We start from the raw sequence: 18,288 nt of genomic DNA, 5'->3' as shown, positions 1-18,288 counted from the left end.
GATGGTACCAATAGTCTTTCCACATGTATTTCCTGAACAAGTCATCTTCTGATCAGGTTTGACTATCCTGTAAAATATGTCCATAATTACTTCAGGCTGAACCACACTTAACAGTGTGTTGGTCAGGTGAGAGAAGAATACTATATTTTACCTTGTAGAGTTGTTGCCTGAAATGCAGAAGGATCCTAATTCCAATCTTGGCTGTTGTAAAGTGTAGGAAATGCATAAAGTTTCTCTAGTCTTCAGCCTGGTGAATTATGCTAACTGAACAAGGCTCTTTCTAGCAGTGTAGAACCTGTTAGAATATATGTAAACCAGACTGAAAAGATTTTACTATTAAGATGAAGTTACAGAACCAATTAGCTGGAAATTCTGGGCCATATCTATCCCTGCTTTAAGCTCATTTGATCAAGGATAGATTTAGCTCTGTATTTTTTACTGATATACTGCCATGCAAAAATGAACAAATCCTCAGAATGAAGTCTTGTTTGGGACTACTACTTAATAGGGTCTTCTCTTGTACACTGTATTACAGTAGTGTAATTTACCACATAAAAAATATGCATGCATATGCAATAAATATATATATATATATTTGAGTGTTTCTTTTAAGTTTACATACAAAGATATAGTTCTGTATCATTGTAAGTGGCAATTTGCTGAACAGTATACTGCTTTGCCTACAATAAAAGAAGAAAATAGCCCACAATACTCTTTATACAATGGGAGCAAGATGTTTGTTATAGAACCAAAACATTACTACATTTTCTGACACTCTGAAGATAAAAATGTCAATTTTATATTTGCATTATTATAGAATTTGTAGGTCTTTCCTGTGTCTGTTAGCAGCTACACCCCATTTAGTTCAATCTGAGTGAAATACAGTACTCATTAGTAAGATTTAAGATAAACTGTACCCATTTTGGACATCCCTATCACTGTAACTTATGAAAGAAATATTCTTCAACAGGAATCAGGTATGGCATTTATTGGAAAGTAAAATTGTAGTTGAAGTTGGCATTTCTGAGACCTATAATATTCAAAATAATTTCCAGCAATATGTGAAAATATCTTTTAAAAAGATTTTGCTTTATCTTTTCTGGTCATTCTCTGAGAATATTTAAACAATCATTCAAAGCTTCATAGGTTAGTATTTGTATAAACTGAGCTTAATTTTGCACATGCAGTAATCTTGCTGGAAATCCTTGCATACTTATCCAATTAAGGAACAGAAAAAATGGGTTTTTTTTACTGCTCATATTACACTAATGCCTGGACCACAACATAAAGGTCATTAGTTCCAAAATACTCTCATAGCCTGAAAATTTTCCAGGTTTCTCTGAGGAATAAAATATGTTATCTTCTTTCCAACCCTCAACAGAGTGGTATCTTGGCAGACAAAGAAACCAGTATTTTATGTTGAAATTCTACGTTGGCACAGCTCTCTTATCCTTGCCAAGTGCATTTTGGACTCTTGATAAAATGCTGAACTTCTTAAGCATAACAAAGCATCCCTATCACTGCCCAGATTGTATTTACAGATACAAAGCATTGGTGCAAAGATTCAGTTTGAAACCACTTCCTTTTTTATCATGTTTAAAACTTCAGCAGTATGCCCAGTCTTCTCATATTTGCAATCAGGCAAGTTCCTTAAAACAACATTAAGTCACATTTTCCATGCTGAAGATCAGAAATACTAAGTCAGTTTCTGGGAAATGGCTCCTCAACTTATTATACATACTGTACTTCCTAAACTGACCTCAGCAGCATCTCAAACTTGCACCAATTATTTTGCATGTAAACAGGCATGCATACCTAGATATCATTTCACTGATTTATCATGCCTAGATAAATAGTCATGGTCAAGAATGGTAAATCAAAACCTGTCTGAGCATTCTCCTACATTCTTATATCTGTTTTCCCACATTGTATAAAGTATCCGTACCTCCACTTTCATACCTTCATATGTAAAACCTGATAACGACTACATGTGTGTAACAGAAGCAAAAGCTGTTTGGGTGGTGAAACAGATGTGCTGTTCAGAGCTCTTATGACCTATTATAACAGGTAATTTCAGCATCCTATATAATAAAGTTCAGTGTCTTTTGAAACCATTTTGAGTTAAAAATTGCCTCATAAGACCTACTCAGACTGGAGCTAGGTTGTCTGTTTTTGCTTCCTCAAACTCTCACTGAGTTAAAGTTAAGAGCCGCTTTAGGTGTTGACGAAATACAGGATGTGAACTTAGAACCATAGAGTTATTGTTTATTTTAGTTAGGAACGCAAAGAAAGCTATAATAATGGCTGGTAATCTTGAACATCAACACAGAACTTTTTACCTTTTTATCACTCTTTAAAAGTAGTGGACCTGATTGCATGAGAAAAGTACACATATAAGCCCTAAGACTTCCCTATAAGATCAATCCCATAATTAATTCTCAACACACCAGTGTGAAATACAGCAAATAAGTATTATTAGTTTTTTTTTACAGATGTAAAACTGAAGCAGAGAGATGGGTATGCCAGAGTTACAAAGTCCTGGTTCTGGTTCTCAGGCATGACCTCTGTAAACTAGTATTGGCAAAGTAGTACCGGCCTTTGACACTGAATGGCTGTAACCTTTTAAGAACCTGAATTCTTGAACAGGGAAACAAAAACAACAAAATATATTGTCCCCTCTGATTTTTACTTATGCCTCATTACCTTTATTTTCTAACGTTCTTTCCCTAGTAAAATAGGAATATGAAAAGTCATAGCTTCATTTATAGGCTAAAATAGTTTCATTTTGAGTAAAAAGAAAAAGCATTGAAGTTTGGTTTAGCAGACTGGAATTTGTTTTTCTCACCATATGTTCATCAACACTGACGAGCATTTTTTTCTAATTATTCTTGGTAAGCAGTCTTTTGCTGTTGTTTTGAAGACTTCTAATTCCAAATCTAAATATAACAAAAATATTAGCCAAGCCATCATACCGGTTTGATCTTGGTTTTCACTGTTAAACCACAAAAATAAAAAGCGAACTGTTAAACCACAAAAATAAAATGGTGTGTGTGCATGTATGTGATATGTGTGTTTGAATGCGTTTGTAGTTATATGTTGGCTAAAACCAAAGCCTGAATCTGAAACCTAGATCCAGAGTTGAATTGTATAGCTTGAAATATAGTGTTACTTTTAATTTGAATTGTGGTAATGCCCAAAGGCCTTAGAGTCAGAACCATATTTTACTAAATTCTGTCAAATGTAAAGGAAGGCAAGGTCCATGTCTAGGAAACGTGAGTTATGAAAAAAAGGTTGGAAGAATTGGGAATATCTAGTCTGAAGAAGAGAAGATTTGTGGAAGGGAGGGTTGCTAACAGCCTTTAAGTACCTGAAGGATACTAAAAGAGGATGATGATAGATTATTTTCTGTGGCTGCAGGGGACAGGATGAGTCTTAAATTACAACATGGGAAATTTAGGTGCGATATTAGGAAGAACTTTCTCATGATGAGTGCGGTTGAGCATTGGAAAGGATTACCTAGAGAGGCTGTGGAATCTCCATCCTTGGAAGCTTTTAAGAGCAGGTTGGACAGACACTGGCTTGGAATAGCTTAGATGGGGATGTCTGCCTTCAGCGGGGGCTTGGATTAGACCTCCTGAGGCCCCTACCAGCCCCACTTATATATGATTCTGTGATTCCAAGGCTTCAAGCAGATTTCACCTTTGTACGGCCATAAACGTTCTTATGGTGTCACAAAGCAAAAGCAAACAGACATCCATGCCCTTTGTCATGTCATAAATGCCCAAATTTATGGCCATGACAAAAGGTAGTATTAATTTGTGTTGGTATTTTGTGGCAGATGTCTTTGTTTTAAGGTGGGATCATGTGGATAACCTGGAGCTGCCCAGGCTCTCCAGCTGCCCCCAGACTGGTTTTCCTGGGACCTCAGGGGGTCTGATCCTGCATGCCTTGGAGAGATCCTGCACCCCTGGATTCCCCAGCACACCTCTGCAAGCAGGGAAACCCGGGGTTCCCCCATTCACAGCCGTAGGTCCTGAGTGTTGTTCCACAGGAGCCCAACCCCGTGGGACCACAAACAACCTCCATTTACACAAAGAAGAGAATCCCAGCACAGCTGATCTGCTTCATTTGGCAGCGCCTGTTTATAGCCTTAACTAGAGCTTACAACTAAAACGGTGGCTAAAAGCAGACCCATTTCCTGTTTTCTGCATTCTGGGAAAGTTTAGGACGGATGTAAACTTTAAAATCTTAACTTCTACCGCGGGTGTACTGTAAGTCTCTCTAAATCTTTTAGAATCACTCTGTTCATCTCTTCAGAAGACATCTCAACAATTTTAGTTCCCGCACTCAAGTAGTGTTTTTTACCTCAGGTACCTGAGGAAAATGTGCAAGTCTTGTTTTTTATTCTTCCTACCTCTAAAAATTTTATGTAATATAACAGAAAATAGAGCTCATGATTATTTCCCAGGGAACGAACTATTCATCTGAGTTCAGTGAGCAACATTTGGCCCACAAATTGTGCAGTAATATTTTATCTTATAGAAGTATCCAAATGCATGGATAACTGACTTCTTGGCCTGATTTGTCTCACATTTACAGCTCTGCATGTTGGAAGAAATTCATTTAAGTCAACAGAAAAACATTAGCTTAGGAAGCGGTAGATAAGGCTTACATTTTGGGAGTAGTTGGCTAAGTTTCATCATGCTAATTTGCTTATAGAGTAGTGCACTAATAGCTGACATGAAAGAAAAAACCAGACGCAGTAACATGAAATAAATATACATACACATTGGGTGCATCTACACGTGCATTAAGGCACTTTTTTTAATTCACATTAAATTTAGTACCTCCAATGTTGGGATGCTTGTATACGAGTGTTGTGGCTGTTCTCATACGCTGTAATTACTTGTGGTTAATTAATCAAGTCTGCTGGAGAGTGGTAATTACTGTGTTCCAGCCAGCCTCCTATGTCTCATGTATCAGTGTCCCTGCACTTCAAAATAACGTTGGGGGTGCTTGAAATAAAGCTTGTTGAACAAGCTGTAGTTGAAGTGCTCCCACTGCCATTTTGAAATGTGGGGACACTGATACATGAGACACTGCGGTGCTTTAATTAGAGTGGCTCTTGGAGTGGCTCTAATTAAAGTGACACCCCCTCCCACCACCAGAGCACGTGTAAAAGTGCCCTGAGGTACTACAGAAATGCATGTTAGGTTGCCTTAATGTGCAGTAATATTCATTACTGCATGGTTTTTAAGTGCTGTTTAATGCATAGTAGCCTATTTTATTGCACATTAGCCTAATCATGTGTTTTTGTGCGTGACACTTTAATGCACAGTAAAATAGGCTACTGCGCATTAAAGCACATGTGTAGATGCACCCAGTATGTATTGTATTAATCATCTTGCTAAGAACTAATTTGGCTTATATTTTCTGCATACTACACAAGGGCCTAATCCGCACACAGAAGTTATTCTGATTTTTTTTTAATTGTTTGTAAAACAATTTAGTTAAATCAATCAATGCTTCCCAGCCAAATAATATTAAATCAATAGTCAGGTTTTCATTTGATTTAGTTAAGATAATGCCTGAGTCCTAGATTTTTCAGAACTGAGATTGTGGGCAGAAATTGTGCCTCTAATGTCAGATGTTTGAAAGATCTAGATGCATCAGCTATTATTGTGATTTAAATTATGAATTATAGATGGGAAAAAGGTAGAAAGACACAGAGTTTAAATATAAAAAATATAAATAATAACAATATAATTTGAAAGAACCATCTCCTTTATCACTTTCCCTAGAGTCTTGGCAATAAGAATGTAGGATGGGGCAAGAAGGGAACACAATCAAAATATAATATGCTCTGTTTACTCTGTAATTAACTAAAAATTAATTGTATCATATTACAGATGAAAATACTGCTACATGATTTCATTAGGCCATGGTGTTTTAAAGCTAAAAGTAAAGTATGCTTTTATATACAACGTTCTTCTGAGACTGTGCTCTGTAGCAGTACAGTGAACGTATGCCATATGCGGAACTATTCCAAATTCTGTTTGGGAGACTTGAGCTCAGCCATGGATATGTATGAGAAGTATTTGCACCCCATTACTTAGGCCTTTTCAGCTTCCAATTTTGTGAAGAATTCATGTTTACATGCTTGCAAGGTAGTGGCCTTGGAGGAAGAGGCAAAGGTAGCAGAAGGAAAGAATTTGGACAGTATAAAGGGAGGAGATAAAGTAGCCGAGAGGCTAAGATATTCTGCACTGGGTGCAGGGGGTCTGAGTTGGATTCATGCCAAAAGCTGTCTTCCATCAACTCAGTTGTAAATAGGTATCTGATCATTTGAGCTGTAGAGTCAAAGGTGGCTGGATGTGCACTAGTTACATCATTCTCTTGTATGCCATCATGTATATAAACTGATATGTCTTAACCACATAGGCAACAAGGCTCAAGTAGACTTTTGATTAGGAAGCTAGTTCATTTTCATGTAAATAGAATGCTAGCGGCAGTTGGAGTGTCTCTTTAAATAGTTCTGTTTATTATTAGAAACATTAAGTTGCCTTATGTTACTATCCAGGGCTGGGTACATGAAACAGGGTGACAGCAAGTTATGTATAGACACCCAGAGCAAGGGAGGGAAACAAAACCAGCACCTAGAAAAAGAACAAACAGGCAGCGTGAAGGGACTCAGACCAGCAGAAATGCTGGATTTATAGACAGTAAACTTGCACAAGCGTAGTAGCAGTGGAAGCAAGGATGATGTGTGTAAACAGAAGTGACTTTGGGGGATAATGATAAGAAAATGAAGATAAAATTTTATTACTACCTCATCAGGGAATAAGGATGAGAAGAAAGTAAGACATTTCTCCCCCCCCGGAATAATGCCTAAAGTAGTAAAACAACAGATAAAGGTGTTGGATGAGTACTGTGACCCCAGGCAAAATGAGCCTGTTGAGAGATACTTATGCTTTCTGCCCAAAACCAGAAAAAAGAGGGAATGGATGTTCGTGTTACAGAGCTGAGAACTGCAGCATCCACATATAACCTTGCAGACATTACAAATTCCATAATTAAAAAAAAAAGAATTATATATGGGGGACAGTTTCACTTTATGGGACAGTTGACTGAGACAAAACTCTTGAAAAATGCATCCGAATAGCAAGGATAGTGAACTGTCCATGGAACAAATCAAAACACTGACAGTCAATGATACAGAATAAAACCAGAGGCTTAAACCAAAGGAAGCCAGGAAACACTACAGAGACTACGACTGCCAGAGGATGCGATGGATCCTGTATCTCTTTCTGAAAGCTGCTGCCTGCTTCCTTATACTCTCCTGCCATACCTTGATGGAAACAAATGAAGGGAAGCTGAATTGTGAAACAAGAAGGGAAACAGCATTCACTCGACAGGGGGTATGTCCTCTTCACAGGGCTTCACCTCCCTTGCACCCTGCCCTTACCACACCTGCCAGGTTGGACCTATGACCTTCTGAGTGTACCCGAGTCTCTGGACCAGTGACTTTTCCAGTCACTGAATGCTTTAGACCTTTCCATGTCACAAGCTCCCCAGGGCTCAATTACTCTGAGTTTATGCCCCTTTAATTTCTAAGCATGCCCTTGATCAAAACATTACAAGAGTTCAGGATCAGTCAATTGGCCCCTGGGCAACCTCGAATGAGGGATTTTTAATCAATCAACTCAATCCCTTTTTACAGCCTTATCAATTTCTTCTCAACTGTCCTCGGCCATATCACATCTGCACCTTCCCTGGCAATATCATTTTAAGTGGCACCACCATCACCTGCCCGTCAGCTTAGTACTCAGGTTCCCAGAGAGGCCTCGCAGTCACTCCCTGCATGTAGATGCTTACCCCTGTGTCCCAAGCCTGACACTAAAGGGTTGTGGTTGGCTCTTCTTCATTGTTTCCTCTCTACCAGCTTGTTCCAGTCATCTGAGGCTTGCCCTAGGCTGGGACCCACGTTCATAGCATTCCTGGTCTTCTTCTGGGCCTCTGCAGACATGCTACACTCTCCTCCAGAAGACGGTGCACTCCCCTCTCCGGGAGTTTATGCATCTCAGCCCTCTCACTTTTAAATCCACTGGGTTTCTCATGGTCCAATCATCTCTTACTTCCTAGTCATGTGGTTGCCAGCAGCTGGGGATTGCCACAAGTTGGGGTTTGCTGGCACTTCTGGGTTTTCTCCCAGATGAGCTGGCTGGTGGTGGTGGTAGGATCCCGGTGCGGCTCCTGGCTAGGTCAGGTGGGGACCCTGTCACTCTTGGGGTCCCCTTTGTCTCTGGTGTTGTGGTCGGCTCCCAGCCATACCCAGATGAGACTGCCAGCAACTGTCTGCTGAAGTTGTCTGCAGAGTCATTCTAGGAGATTCAGAGAGACTCAATGTACACCCATTGCAGAAGTATACTACCAGCCATTCAGCTAACTTATTTGTAACTATGCTATTGGATCAAAGCCATCTTCAGTGGAATCCCAGCAACATTGATAAGCAGCAATATTAGAGTGAAGAAACGTGACCCAGTGCTGATGATGTACAATAAAACCATTTTGAGGCTAGTGGACAAATGCAGGTTGTTGGTAACAAATCCACAAAATAAGAAACTCTGTTACCTGGAATATATAATAGGTGCACAGGAATACCGCCAGCTGCCAGGCAGTAGAACAGAGCCATGGGTTTGATCGCAGAACAGCATCAGAATATTTTTAACACAGCAGGGATGGGGGAGAAAAGTTACTGTGGTCTCTAACTAGCAGTATAGCAAAATGAAGTGCATTTTTTTAAAGAGATGAACACCTACAGGCCACAGCAGGAATATGCTCTGGCATATTGAGCTAGATGAGCTATTCTGTCACCCAAAAAACCTTTGCCACACTTTGGCAGGTACCCTTGGGTGGGAATGGCTATTGACATCAGCCTTATCCCAAAGGTGTTCCAGTGTAAACCAAACTAGACAGTAGGAAGACTCTCAGGCACCAAGATAGTAACTGATGATGTTCTTGTAGGAGAAAGGGATGTCAAGGCATAGGCAATTCAGGACCATGATACTAACCTGTGACAATTCCTTAGCAGGTGGAGGGAATAAATATTTAGCTGAATGCATATAATTGAAGAGAAACTGAAGATAACTGAACTCCCCTGCAAGCGGGAATCCGTTAATTGCTGAGGGTCTGTGGCTAGACTGAAAAACTGAGAGCTATTAAATGTCCAGACTAAAGGTTGTGAAGGAAGTTCAGCAGTGTATCTTTCTAGATCTTGTGAGAGATTCGACAATGATGCAGCTGGGAATGTTCAGAGAATCAAGAACAAGTATTTGAAAAAGAAAAGAAAATCAGAACACTAGTCTTGAAGCACTACCACAGATTGTTGGTAAGTGAACCAAACTACCACATGTTACTGAGATTCCAGCACTATGATAGGAGGACATATTGCCCAGGTAAATCACTGTTGGTGGCAGCTATGCTGAATGGGGCTTACCTTCCAATATAAAAAACCAAAGGATTCTGTGGAACAGGAGACAAAGTTTGTTAACATGCTCTAATACCTTTCTATCTCTCATTGCAGTTGAACAAAGCATAATGGGGTGAGCAGGATGGGTTGATATAGGAGTAAAACAATTCATCCTCCAAACAGGAAGGATCACAGAAAAACCTTCCGTCCGTCCCCTCCCCTCCTCTGCCACTTGTCTACTAGGTGAGGAATAAGCCATGTGTACAAGGCAGAATTTTCTTTTAAAATACCAAGTGGTAATCTCGCAAGGTTTATGGGCTGATGGGCTGGAATAAATGCATCTGTCATGCCTGGGTCTAGAGAGGGAAGACTGATATGAGGATGATGGATATACTGACCAGGTGAGAATTGAGAGTGTACACAGAGCAGTGTAGAATGTATACAGTCCAGTGACTGGCAACAGAAGAAGACTCTACAGCTTTATTAATTCTCAGTACAACCCTGAGAAAAGGTTGAAAGGAACCTATTCACTTGAAACGACAAGTACAATGGTCACTGTAGATGAATATTCCAGTTTCTGGAATGGGGGTTATTTTGAAGACATTCAGGTTGTGATCTGGAAGCTGAAGATACATTTTACAACTTACGCCATAGCTGACACAATATGATCAGACAATGAGCCACGGTACACTGCATCGGAATTCAAAAGATTCATCACCAAATGGGAATTTGAGCTAAGACATCTTTCCTTGGGAAGCTGCAGAGAAACATCAGTAAAAGGTGGATAACAGATTAATAAAAAAGGCAAAACTGATAGGGAGGGATCCCTACCAGGCAACATTGGACCACATCAAAGAACCCTTCCAGGTATTAGATACAGACAGCAACCTGCAAAAGTGGACTAGTAGAGAATCAGGGAATCATGGGCATTTATACACGTGCTCTGGGAGTTGGGGGGAAAGGCACTTTAATTAGAGAGGCTCCAAGAGCCTCAGAAATCAAAAGATTCAGCACCAAATGGACTCTAAGAGCCACTCTAATTGAAGTGCTCAGAGTCTCTCATGTATCAGCATCCCTGTGCTTCAAAATGGCAGAAGGGGTGCTTTATCTAAAGTTTGTCAAATTAACTTTAGATAAAGTGCCTCCACCTCCATTTTGAAGTGTAAGGGTGCTATATTTGAGATACAGGAGGCTCCTGGAGTGCGGTAATTGCCATGCTCCAGTGTGTCGGAGAAGCCTCCCTGTCTGTATATAGGCACCCCACATATTTTAATGATAATCTGTTATAAATACAGTATTCTTTCCCATCTAAATGTTTTGATTACTAGTTTTTAGTTTAAACCTAAAGCAACATACAAAATAACATCAAATACAATTTTTCAAGAATTGGTTATAAAAATTAACTCTGAAAAAAGTGTCATGTCCTTTAAAGGACTGCTAGTGGATTTTACCATTTTCATCATCTACTGTAAGTTACAGCCCATATCATTTCCTGTTCATTATCTCCGCAGTTTCTTTTTTGGTCACATGTAGAAGCAATGCAGTAATTGACTTTTTATATGTTTATGAACAGTGTGCAAGTTTCTGTGACTATTTTTAAATGTTTGATTTCACTTAGTTTGCTTATGTTTACTGTAAACCATCACAGTTTGAAGGACCGTATATATAATAAGCAATTTTCTAGGCAGTTACAAAGCACCCATGCACCCTAAAAATAAACAATGAAAATGAGAAAGACTGGAATCCCTGTTCTTAGTCTTGCTATGAAGTTGAATCCCTCAAAATCTGCTATAATATGTATATACAAATAATTTCTGTGTCCTACTTGTGTATTAATGTTGTCCTGTCTTGATAGTATTTAGTTAGGTTGGTGGTTTTTTTCATCTTTTATCTTCTACCACAGGTATTCTTCCAAGGAGCAAAACCTCTGGGTTCCAATCCTGCAAACACTTTCCTTTATGAATAACTACACACACATGCACAGTTTCACTGAATCAGAAGGGAATCGTGTTTTCAAGGATTTGGATACTGGTTTGCAAAATTACAAAGCAACTTTTCTGCCATCTGCATGCACTTTTGCAAGAGTGTATGCCTTCAACTTTTCTGTATGTACAAAACTGTCTTTCTGCTTTTCTTTTCCACTAAGAAGCAATAAATGGTGTGCATCCCTTATCTGCATACCAGCTGAGTACATACATTATTTGACTGTATAACAAAATGTCTGTCCCAACTTCTTCCTTGTTGCACATATTATTAAAAAAAACACTGGCTATCTCCATATTGGTTAAGTACATAAACTATTTAAATGCATAACATGTGTCAAGCCCCTGATGGCTACTTTCTGACTCACTTGTACTCCAGTAAACTAACTACTAACTGTAACCGGAACTGTGTACTTTATAAATAATTGTACTCTATTTGACTGTTTGTACTCAAAGGACTGTTACTAGAAGCCTTGCAAAAATGATAGGAACTAGTCAGTATTATAGCTGCCATCCACCCACATTTTCAAGGCTTCTAATAGCAGCCCTGATGCTAACAAGCTCCCTTCTTTTCCAAGGCTTCTTATAGTCAGTTTTGTACTACTGTTAGAAACTTTGAAAATAAATGGAGCTAGTCAGTCTCATGCCTGTTAATACCACAGAACTGAAAGCTGCATAAGCAATGTTCAGTAACCAGTGTTGTCTGCACTAGGTGTGTCTACACATGCATTTGCGCTGGCTTAAATTTACTGTGCAGTAAACAGGAATAGGCCAGTGTCTACACGTGCAGGCATTAAAACATTAATGATGTGTGTGGACTGACTTGGGACTAACTTTAGTCCCAAGTCAGTCCACACTCAGTGTTACTGCACAGTAAGGGGTCTATATGTGCATTACTGTGCAGTAACTAATCGGGTGCATGATACAGGTATCAAATGTATGCTCAAGTTGGTATAGGTAGCCATATTTACTGGGTAGACATGCACCTGTATGGTGCAGTAATTCCAGTTACTGCACAGTAAATGCACACATGTAGATGTGCCCACTGTGTACTTAATGAGCTTTGCTTACATTAAGTTTGGAAATGTGCAAACTTTGGGCAAATGTATAGCTCGAGGTTATACCCTTAAATAGAGTATGTTGTATCTATTTTTCACCATGGAGGGCATTCACATTCCCTTTCCTCTTCCTGGGAAATTCCATCTGCTTCCCTCTGATATTCCTAGATGCTTCCCAACCCGTGCTACTCAGAAGGAAATATTCCTCCCAAAATCTTTCCTTCAAAGATCTCTTAGTGAACAGTGTTCTGATGCCTCCCCAGTGAGCCAGTTTCTTCCTGTTCCTAAGCTTCCCTGCATTCCACAAAGTAGGAGTCTGAGTCCACATACTAAATTTTAACTGTCATAAAACCTGTTGGGACTTTCCATAATTTTCTTCTTTAATATTGTTGCTTTTGTTACTGCCACAGCCCCCATATTATTCACCTATGGAATGAAGGTTAAGCCATATCACCTTGCAAACAGAATTTGTAAACATTTTAAATAGCAAAGCAGCATAGAGAAAAGCCCTGGATAGCCTCTAAAAAGTCTGTAAATGCTCAATGAAAAACTGGCCAGCTGTGGCCTTGGCTACATCACAGTCCACTGGCTGGGGAATTGGCTCTGAAGTCGGACCCAGAGAGTGGTAGTTGACAGAAGTCAATCAACATGGTGCGCTGTGACTAGTGGGGTCCCCCAAGGCTCCGTCCTTGGGTCTTTTCTTTTCAACATCTTCATTAATGATGTGGACATTGGTGTCAGAAATGGACTGGCCAAGTTCTCTGATGACACCAACTTTGGGGTAAAGCGTCCACACCTGAGGACAGCATGGTGATCCAGGCTGACCTTGACAGGCTCAGAAAATGGGCAGATGAAAACCTGATGGCATTCAACACTGAAAAATGCAAGGCACTCCACCTTGGGAAGAAAAACCCACAGCATGCTTATAGGCTCAGCAGTGGTACGCTTGCTAGCACCACAGCTGAAAGGGACTTGGGGGTCATGACTAACCAGAAGATGAATATGAGCCACCAGTGTGATGTTGCAGCTGGCAAAGTGAGCAAAACTCTGGCTGGCATCCATAGATGCTTCTCTAGCAAATCCCAGGATGTCGTCCTCCCTCTGTACTTGGCCTTGGTGAGGCCGCAGCTGGAGTACTGCATCTAATTCTGGACTCCACAATTTAAAAATGATGTGGAGAGGCTTGAGAGAGTCCGGAGGAGAGCCACGTGCATGATCAGAGGGCAGGGAAACAGGCCTTACAATGAGAGGCTGAGAGCCATGGAACTCTTCAGCCTGGAAAAGCGCAGGCTCAGGGGTGACCTAGTCGCTGCCTATAAGTATATAAGGGGTGTATGTCTGGATCTGGGGGAACACCCATGGGATGACAAGGTCAGATGTCCCAAACTCCAAGACCATTTCAAGCCAGGCATAAGGAAGAACTTCTTTATTGTCCGAGCCCCCAAGGCCTGGAACAGACTGCCTCCAGAGGTGGTGTAAGCACCTACTGTGGACTCCTTTAAGAGCCAATTGGACGTTTATCTTGCTGGGATCCCTTGACCCCAGCTGACTTCCTGCCCCTGGGGCAGGGCCTGGACTCGATGATCTTCCAAGGTTCTTTCCAGCCCTAATGTCTATGAAGTCTATGAAAAAAAACCCTTTGTCTTGTCACAACTTAGACAGGTCCCTAGATATATGTGAGGGGGAGATAGGAGAGCAGTCTTAGTGGAAAGTCAGCACTGAGGCTTCCATTGTTAGAAAAAAAGCCCAGCTGCGGTAAGTACCCACCTAATGACATTTCACCAACAAATGCATACAAACTGCAGGTTTGGTTTTTAGTGGTTATGACCTTGTCACCTCTCATCCTTTTATTGCTATTTTTATAACAATGTTTTTCCTAAAACAACAGCTCCCAGAATTATGTACATATCTGAAAATCTGTTTTCATTCAAAAAATAAGTCTCTAGCTCTTATGGAAGCTTGAATATGTGACTTGAGTGTACACCAAGTGCTCAAAGAAGAAGGCAAATATAAAACACCTAGGGTTTTTTCTTTTTTATTTCATTATTTTTAAACTAATACTATGATATTAAGGGACTCAGCTCACGATTTTTATATACTTGGGATGCTCCATACTGTACTTAGATCGAAGACATGGCAACAATTTGCATTATGGAAGAAATAAATTAATATAGACATCTTTTACGAGAATAGCAAAGAACTTGCTTTTATGTTTTAAATCCATTATACAATTTATTTTACTTGTAAAGAATTTCAAGGTTTTTGTAAGAATAAATAACTAAAAGTTAAGTTCACAGTGCAGAAGACAAGCCAATGCTAGAAAAAGTGTGACACACACTTAAAATAGCTAAAATATCAGTGGGTCATAGTCTGGATGTCTAAGTAAGTCTGACATGTAAAATTGCTTTTGTGGCACTGGCCAGAGTAGGCAGTGATGCAAAGGCCAAGCTGGGAAGTCAGATGGTGTCTGTGGTACTGTCCAAAACAGGGATGGTATCCTGGTTAGGCTGGCATGTGAAGTAGGTTCTGAAATATTGGCTTGTAAGAGTGCTTATGTGGCAGTGGCTGAAATACAGGCTGTTGCCCTGGACAGTGCAGGGCATGTGGGGTAATTTCTGTAGCCCCAGCCAGGAGGCAGATGCCACAGTTAGGCTCTGGGAGTGTCTCTGTAGCACTGGTTGGAATAGTTTATGCTCATGTCAGGCTGGTGTGCAGGATGGTTTCTGTGGTATGGCTAGGTAGGGGGCAATATTCAGATTAGGTTGATGTGTGAAGTGGTTTCTATGGTGCCAGCTGAAGTTGGGGTTGACGCTCAGGCCAAACATGGCATGTAAAGTGGTATCTATGACACTGGCTAAGGTAGAGGTATATGAGCAAATTAGGTTGGTATGTGAGGTGGTTTCTGTGGGACTATCTTGGACCAGGGGGTGCTAAGGGGTCCAACTGTCTGTAGCATTAAGTTATGGAGTGATCTTCAGGTCAGCCGAGTGTGTAATTCTTCCTGTGGCACTGGCTGGCATAGCAGTGAATGCTTCAGGCATATGTGGTGTTTTCTGAGATGTTAGCTAAAGTAGAGTTGAAGCCCAGGTCACTCTGATATGTGGGGTGGTTTCTGAAGCTTTTATTGAACACCAGGTGTACACCAAGTGCTCCAAAGCTTCAGAAAGCCCCTCACGTATCAGAATGACAGTATAAAAGGTCATGTCATGCTCAGGTTGGCATGTAAGGTGGCTTTTGTGGCACTGGCTGGGGTAATAGTGGATGCCCAGGCCAGGATCGCATGTGAGAGTTTCTGATGCATTGCTTGAAGTAGACAAAAGTGCTTCACTCAGATTGGCATGAGATGCCTATGGCAGTGGCTTTAGTGAGGGTCAGTGGGAAGTGCGTGATACAATTTCTGTGGAAATTAATAGGGCAGTGAGTGGTGGCCATATAAGACTGGCAGGTGAGGGAGCTTGTATGGCATTGGTGTTGCCCTGGGTAGGCTGACACAAAAGCTAGCATAGTGGGGAAGGGAGTTTTTCTGAAGCTGGCAAATGAGTTTTTCTGATACTGGCCAGCAAAGAAGGATGGCCAGTCAGGCTCTTGTGTGAGTTGCTATCTGTAAGGAAAGGCCAATGGGGGTGATGGCCAGATCAGACAGACATGTGAAGTGCATTCTGTATCATTTTCCAAAGTAGGGAATGATGCCGAGGTCCTGCTGGTGTATGAAGTGGTTTGTGTGGCACAGTTGGGTGATGCCCAGGTCAGACTGAGGTAAAGTTCATAGATTCACAGAAGTTTAGGGCTGGAAGGGACCTTGTGAAATCATCGGGTCCAGCCTCTTTGCTTTGGGCAGGAAAGACTGCTGGGATCTGATAACCCCAGCCATGAACGATGCGTGCCCCGAAGTCTGGGGGGGCACAGCGACCGCCTGCAGGCGGCGGTGTCGGCAGCAGGGGCGTGGCAGTGGCAACCAGGGAGCTTCCACAGGCAGCCACAGTGGTGTTGGCGGTAGGGGCAAGCTGAGCAGAGACCTCCTGCAAGCAGCTTTGGTGGTGTTAGTGGCGGCAAGCACCGACCAGCAGTCGGCAACCACCCGCAAACGCCGCTGGTGGTGTTGGCAGTGAGGGAGGGGGTGGCGAGCGGAGACTGCCTGCAGGCGCCACCAGCAGCGCTTTTCATAGGGGGTGCACTGCCAATCTCAGGGGGTACACGTGCACCCACATGCATCCCCTATCCGTCGCCAATGACCCCAGCAAGGTGGGTGTCCAGTCGCCTTTTGAATATCTCCATGGTAGGTGCTTGCACTCCCCCCACTGGGAGTCTGCTCACACAAACTGTGAAGTTTTTCCTTCTATCCAGTCTGAAACTTTCTTCTAGGAAGGTATGACTGTTGCTTCTGGTTTTCCCCTGGGGCGTATTGGTGAACAGTTGTTTGCCTCGGCCCTGATACTCTCCCCTGATATATATACTTATAAGCTGCAGGAAGTTACAGGCAGACCTTGACTTACAACATTATGAGTTACAACGTTTTGCACTTACAACATTTATAAATTGACACCGCTTCAACTTTACAACACCAGTTTCAACTTACAACACTTGATCCGATGTGACACCATGCCAGTGAACAAGTCGCTGTGTCACCCATCTCCCTGGAGAACATCTGTCCAAACTTCCTTGGACACTTTCTTTAAGAAAGCTGACAAGACTCCAGAAAAACTTGCAGCCAGGACTCCTGAGAAGACTCCAGCCAAGAGCCCTTCAAAAAGTCCAGCAAAGTTGCCTTAAAGAAGACCTTGCAAATCAATGATTGCTATTTACAATATAAATATACTAATGTAGCTATATTACTCATCTATAATTGATCGAGTACAAAATTCTGGGGTATTTCTGGTGAAAATAGGGTATCAAGCCTTGGTTCAGGAACCAATCCCCCATTTATAACATTGTTTCTTATGAGAAAATTGGTTCCGGGTTACAATGTTTTGACTTAAGATGCAGTTTTCAGTAACCAATTGTGTCATAAGTCCGAGGACGGCCTGTGTTATCCCGCTCTACTTGGCATTGGTGAGGCCGCCACCAGAGTATGGCGTCCAGTTCTGGATACTGCACTTCAAGGACATGGAGAACCTCCAGAAAGTCCAGAGAAGAGCCACTCGGATGACCAGAGCCCTGAAGAGCAAGCCAGACAAAGACAGGCTGACAGATATGGAACCACCCGGGCTAGAAAAGAGAAGACTTTGGGCACTTTACAAAATATGAGGTCCACTTGGTTCCTATGTAGAGGGCCAAGCCTGACTCAGACGGTGTTTTCGGTGCTGGAGGTTTGAATTACGGGGGTGGAGCCAGCGGTGGCTGAGCGGGTGTGAGGTGATTCTTGCGCTAAGTTGAGCAGGTGTGTGAGGGCGTTTCTGTGACGGCGGAGGTGACATGAGGCATACCATGGTGTCCCAGACAGTGACAAGCCCCAGGAGGCACTGAGGGGAGCCTAGGCCCACGGGGCTTCTGTGGCGCTGAGGTGCCCTTAAGGCGGGGAAGCGCGGGAGGAGGGGCCGCGAGCGGGGATTACAGCCAATCGGAAGCGCCGGGCTGAGCTCGCCGCGCGGCGACCGTTGATGCCGAGGGGAGGGGGCGGGGGAGGAGCGCGGCCAATAGAAAGCAGCCGCCGGCTCGAAGGAGGGAGCCGGGCGGGCTAATAGCGGCACGGCGCGCTGCGGCCCCGCAGGGGAGGGAGTTGCGCGGCCAATGGGGAGCGGTCGTGGACGCATGCTCAGAACTGGGGGGGGTGGGTAGGAAG

The sequence above is a fragment of the Gavialis gangeticus genome, unplaced genomic scaffold, assembly GCF_001723915.1.
Source record: "Gavialis gangeticus isolate Ggan-Ray unplaced genomic scaffold, GavGan_comp1, whole genome shotgun sequence".
Classification (NCBI taxonomy): Eukaryota; Metazoa; Chordata; order Crocodylia; family Gavialidae; genus Gavialis; species Gavialis gangeticus.
Note: the sequence above shows the minus strand (reverse complement) of the source record.